Source organism: Mobula birostris, chromosome 10, assembly GCF_030028105.1.
Source record: "Mobula birostris isolate sMobBir1 chromosome 10, sMobBir1.hap1, whole genome shotgun sequence".
NCBI lineage: Eukaryota > Metazoa > Chordata > Chondrichthyes > Myliobatiformes > Myliobatidae > Mobula > Mobula birostris.
Genome location: NC_092379.1, coordinates 47,940,778 through 47,946,777, shown reverse-complemented (window position 1 = coordinate 47,946,777; position 6,000 = coordinate 47,940,778).

The following is a 6,000-nucleotide window of genomic DNA, read 5'->3' as shown; positions in this document are numbered from 1 at the left end:
CACTTCACCTGTGAGTCTGTTAGGGTCATATACTGTATCCGGTGCTCCTGATGTGGCCTTCTGTATAACAGTGAGACCCGACATAGATCGGGAGACTGCTTCCCCAAGCATCGACGCTCTGTCTGCCAGAAAAAGTGGGATCTCCCAGTGGCCACCCATTTTAATTCTACTTCCCATTTCCATTCCAACATGTCAGTCCACAGCCTCCTCTACTGCCACGATGAGGCCACTCTCAGATTGGAGCAGCAACACCTTGTATTCCATCTGGGTAGCGTCCAACCTGAACATCAATTTCTCAAACTTCTGGTAATACCCTCCAAATATCCGGACCTGCATCTCGGTTTTTTTCCACTACCTTACTTTCCATTTTTCTATTTTCTATTTATGATTCATAATTTAAGGTTTTAATATTTACTATCGATTTGTAATCCAGGGAGCAGGAAGCGCAGAATCAAGTATCGCTATGATTGTACGCTCTAGTATCAATTGTTTGGCGACAATAAAGTATAAAGTATGCCACCCTTCTCCCTTCACCATTCCCTATTCCAATTTCCCTCTCTCATCTTATCTCCTTACCTGACCATCACCTCCCTCTGGTGCTCTTCCCCCTCCCCTTCCTTCCACGGCCTTCTGTCCTCTCCTATCACATTCCCCCTTCTCCAGCCCTTTATCTCTTTCACCAGTCAACTTCCCAGCTCTTCACTTCACCCCTCCCCTGGTTTCACATATCACCTACTAGCTTGTACTTCTTCCTCCCCTCCCCCCACCTTCTTACTCTGACTTCTCATCCTCTATCTCCAGTCCTGATGAAGGGTCTTGGCTGAAAATGTTGACTGTTTACTCTTTTTCATAGATGCTGCCTGGCCTGCTGAGTTCCTCCAGCATTCTGTGTGGGTTGCTTGGATTTCCAGCACCTGAAGATTTTCTCTTGCATGTGGCTGCTTTCTAAGGGTTCCTTTACTTTAAGCTTCTTAATGAAATCCAGTTCATTACACAACACCCAATTCAGAATAGCTGATCCCTTAGTGGGATCAACCACAAGCTGCTCTAAAAAGCCATCTCATTGGCATTCTATGAGTTCCCACTCTTCGGATCCAGCACGAACCTGATTTTCCCAATCTAACCTACACATCGAAATCTCTTATCACTATCATAACATTGCCCTTTTAACATGCATTTTCTGCCTCCTGTTGTAATTTATATCCCACACCCTGGCTACTGTTTGTGGGCCTGTATATAATTCCCATCAGAGTCTGTTTACCCTTGCAATTTCTTAACTCTACCCATAAGGATTCTACATCTCCCAGCTCTATGTCACTTCTTTCTAAGGATTTGATCTCAGCTTTTAAACAACAGAGCCACCCCACCCCCTCTGCCAACCTGCCTGTCTTTTCAATACAACGTGTATCCTTGGTTGTTAAACATAGAAAACCTACAGCACAATACAGGCCCTTCGGCACAAAGCTGTGCTGAACATGTGCTTACCTTAGAAATTACTAGGGTTACCCATAGCCCTCTATTTTTCTGAGCTCCATGTACCTCTCCAGGAGTCTCTTAAAAGACCCTATCGTATCCGCCTCCACCGCCATTGCCGGCAGCCCATTCCACGCACTCACCACTCTCTGCGTAAAAAACTTACCCGACATCTCCTCTGTACCTGCTTCCAAGCACCTTAAAACTATGCCCTCTCGTGCTAGCCGTTTCAGCCCCGGGAAAAAGTCTCTGACTATCTACACGATCAATGCTTCTCATCATCTTATACACCTGTATCAGGTCACCTCTCATGCTCTTGTCGCTCCAAGGGAAAAAGGCCGAGTCACTCAACCTTAGTTAAGCTCCCAGCTATAATCTTCTTTCAGCCACGTCTCAGTGATGCCCACAACATCATACCTGCCAATCTGTTACTGTGCTGCAAGATCTGTATACTATGTGCTTTTAAATATAACACCTTCAGTCCTTTTCAATTTTGCCCCCATGTTACACTTCAACAAATCGCACTGAGTGTAATTTTACCCTATCATCTGCCTGTCCTTCCTCACAGTCTCACTACACTCTACTTCAGCTTGTATACCAACTGCTGCATCCTCAGCCCTGTCATCCCGGTCCCATCCTCCTGCCAAATTACTTTAAACCCCACCCTCCACCAACAGCTCTAGCAAATCTGCCCGCAAGGATATTGGTTTCTCTTGGGTTCAGACGTAACCTGTCCGTTTTGTACAGAAGAGATCCAGAATTTTGAATAAATATATATTTTGTATTTGCACATATTGTTTTCCTTTGCACATTGGTTGTTTGTGTGTAGTTTTTCATTGAATCTGTTGTATTTCTTTGTCCTGCTGGGAGTGCCTGCAACAGAGTGAACCTCAGGGTAGTATATGGTGAGGTATGAACTTTGATAATAAATTAACTTTGAACTTTCACAGGTTAAGACTGTCAGTGACCATGGGCCGGGATTATACTGAGTGGGGACGGTCAGTGAGGGATATGTGTTGGATCAGGAAGGATGAGAAAGCTCTTGCTGTCTGTGGGGTCTGTTCAGATGGACAACAATTAGAATCAATTATTGTTGGAATGATTTATGAGAGAAGGCTACCGCCGCCAATGACTGCGCAGCTGGTTCATTTAATTTAGGAATGACTGTTTTCAGTGAGGGTGCAGTTGGTTTCTATCAAAGATCAGTCTCCATGACAGTGGAGTCGCATTTTAATCAGATGAAACAGAATCTGTAATAAATGGGTCAAGTGATCCCCAAGAGATCTGTGGGAATGGCTTAGCAGATAAGAAGACTTTGGTGTCAGTGGGAGGGTTTCATTTATATCATACAGAAAGAAAGTCACGTCACTGAAATTTTCTTTTTAACAATACAGGAAGAGATTGGTGTAAGTGATAACAAGTTTTTGTACTAGACAGGATAAAGCTGTGGCAGTGTCAGGGACTGGGGGGTGGGTTTATTAGGCACAGAGTAATAGTACTTGTGACCAGAATCAGACTCGGGATTATTATCACAGACATATGCCGTGAAATGTTTTGCCACAGCAGAAGGTGCAATGCATAAAATGTACTATAAATTACACATTCAGTGACCACTCTATTAGGTACCTGCTCATCAATGCAAATATCTAATCAGCCAATCACATGGCAGAAACTCAATACATAAAAGCATGCAGACACGGTCAAGAGGTTCAGTTGTTGCTCAGACCAAATCATCAGAATGGGGAAGACATGTGATCAAAGTGACTGACCATGGTGACAAATGGGGTGGTTTGAGTATCTCAGAAACTGCTGATCTCCTGGGGTTTTCACACACAACGGTCTCTAGAGTTTACAGAGAATGGCAAACCACCAACCCCCCCCCCCCACCCTCCAAAACTAAAACATTCAGTGAGCGGCAGATCTCCGGATGAAAATGAGAGAGGTCAGAGGAGAATGATAGACTGGTTCAAGGTGGCAGTAACTCAAACACGTTACAACAGCGGTGTGCACAACACGTCGAACCATGAAATGGATGGGCCACAGCAGCAGAAGAGCATGCCAGGTTCCACTCCTGTTCATAATGAAGTGGCCACTGAGTGTAAAAAAATAAATTAGTGCGAAGAGAGAGCAAAAGTAGTGAGGTAGAGTTCAGTGTCTCTTCAGAAATCTGGTGGCAAACGGGATGAAGCCGTTCCTAAACTGTTAAACTTATGTCTTCAGGCTCTTGTAACTCTTCTCTGACGGTGGCAATGAGAAGAGGGCATGTCCTGGGATTGCTTGATGACAAATGGGAGATCTTTCATTAATGAGTAGTGAGTCTGCTTACAACCTGGCATTAAAGGTTGATTGGGTGAGACTGTTAGCAGGTAAAAAGAGATCTGGCGAGTTGGGGGCTTTGAGAAGTAAGATAGGTACTTCAGGATCTACATCGTTGGGGTCATCAGGGTCTCTCTTCCCGCCATTACAGACATTTACACCACACGCTGCATCCGTTAAGCAAACAGCATTATGAAGGACCCCACGCACCCTTCATATAAACTCTTCTCCCTCCTGCCATCTGGAAAAAGGCACCAAAGTATTCGGGCTTTCACGACCAGACTATGTAACAGTTTCTTCCCCTCAATACCCAGAGCCTGGACTGACACCAGCCTACTGCCCTCTACTGTGCCTATTGTCTTGTTTATTATTTATTGTAATGCCTGCACTGTTTTGTGCACTTTATGCAGTCCTGGGTAGGTCTGTAGTCTAGTGTAGTTTTTGTGTTTTTTTACGTAGGTCAGTGTAGTTTTGTACTGTTCATGTAACACCATGGTTCTGAAAAACATCGTCTCGTTTTTACTGTGTACTGTACCAGCAGTTATGGTTGAAATGACAATAAAAAGTGACTTAACTTGACTTGACTTGCTCCTGAGAGAGTAAAGGATTAGGGAACCCTGGCTGACGAGGGTTACTGAGGCTCTGGTCAGGAGAAAGGAGGCATTTGTCAGGTAACTAAAATCAAGCAAATCCCTTGAGTACAAGGGATAGAGGAGTGCCTTTAGGAAATGAGTGGGGTTAAACGAGGAAACGTGATGTCATTGGCAGATCAAGTAAAGGAGTGTTATAAGAGATTCTACAAGTATGTTAAGAGCAAAAGGATAACTGGGGAAATAACAGGTGCCATTAGAAATCAGCGTATCGAGCCATGGGAGATGGGCAAGGTCTGACCTGCATTCAATGTCATGGAAGCTAGGGAATTCGGGGAACAGCGATGTCCTTAAACATATAAAAGAGGAAGTACCGGCTGCCCTGAGGTGTGTAAAGGCAGATAAATTCCCAGTGACAAGTTTATTAAAAGTCGAAGCACCTATTACAGAAGGAGTGTGCTGATATGGTCCGTGGAGGAGAGGGCAATGGGGGCCTTTCTGACCGGAGAGAAGCAGGCAACACCTTCACACCACACGTCAGCTTTCGCGCCACTGCCTCTCTCGTGTGAGGTTCATGGGCAGGACTTGGGTGAAGGAGTTTACATTTCACAACGTGGTGACACAGTAAACACCAAGCGGCAATGTGGCGGTCTGGGAGGGCAATGTGAGGGGCACAGGCAGCTGCACCCCAGAAATGGAGAGGTTTCTGTGAAAGCACAGAGTCAGGTCCCTAAAGATTACAGGTAGGCTGCAGGAAAAACAGCAAATAGGTTGGCTCAGTAAATGAGGACACAGAGCACAAAGGTGTGGAGATGCTGCCACACCTTTACCTGAGCCCTGGTAATGGAAGACACCCATGTTAAAATCCTAAATAGAACAGTTTGTGCAGATTGGAGGCTGATAAATGTAATCCCACCATTTAAAGAGACTGCAGAGCATAAAATATGGAGCCAAGAACATCTCAACAGGTTGGTGCTCTTTAGCTCGATTGTCAGTCTGGTGGCACAGCAGGACTTTGATCGCCAGCTCCTAACCAATTTCCACGGCTAATTTCGCATTCAGAAGCCTGAGGTCTGCTGAGCCACAGTGTACAGGGAGCCAACTATTCCTGATAAAATTTATTGGGACCAGATTGCAGGTGCCATCAGAAAGAAGGCCAGCCAGTGCCTCTACCAGAAGTCTAGTCAGCTTAACACCCATAATACTGGAAGTGCCCATAATGGTACTGATACCCAGGCTCTGGGCCTACTCCACGGTTCCGGTCCAAGGACTCAGTGTGGTTCAGAATGTTGTTGCTTGCTTCAGTTGTTTACATGATTACTGTCCTTCTCCCCTTTCTCTGAGATTGGGTGTTGGCCTTCGTTTTACTTTTTTAAAAATTGGGTTCTTTCGAGTTTCTTGCTTCATGGCTGTCGTAAGCAAACAAATCTCAAGGCTGTAATAGTTATACATAACTTGGTAATACATGTTCTTTGAACTTTGAAGAGAGTAGTGAAATTTCAATGGGATTAGCAAAGGCAACACGTATTTACAAAGGGATCCGGTTGACAAATGTACTGGAACTTGAGGATGCAAGTGAATGAGAGGAGCAGTGGAGCTGGGTTCACAGAAGCATCGAGAC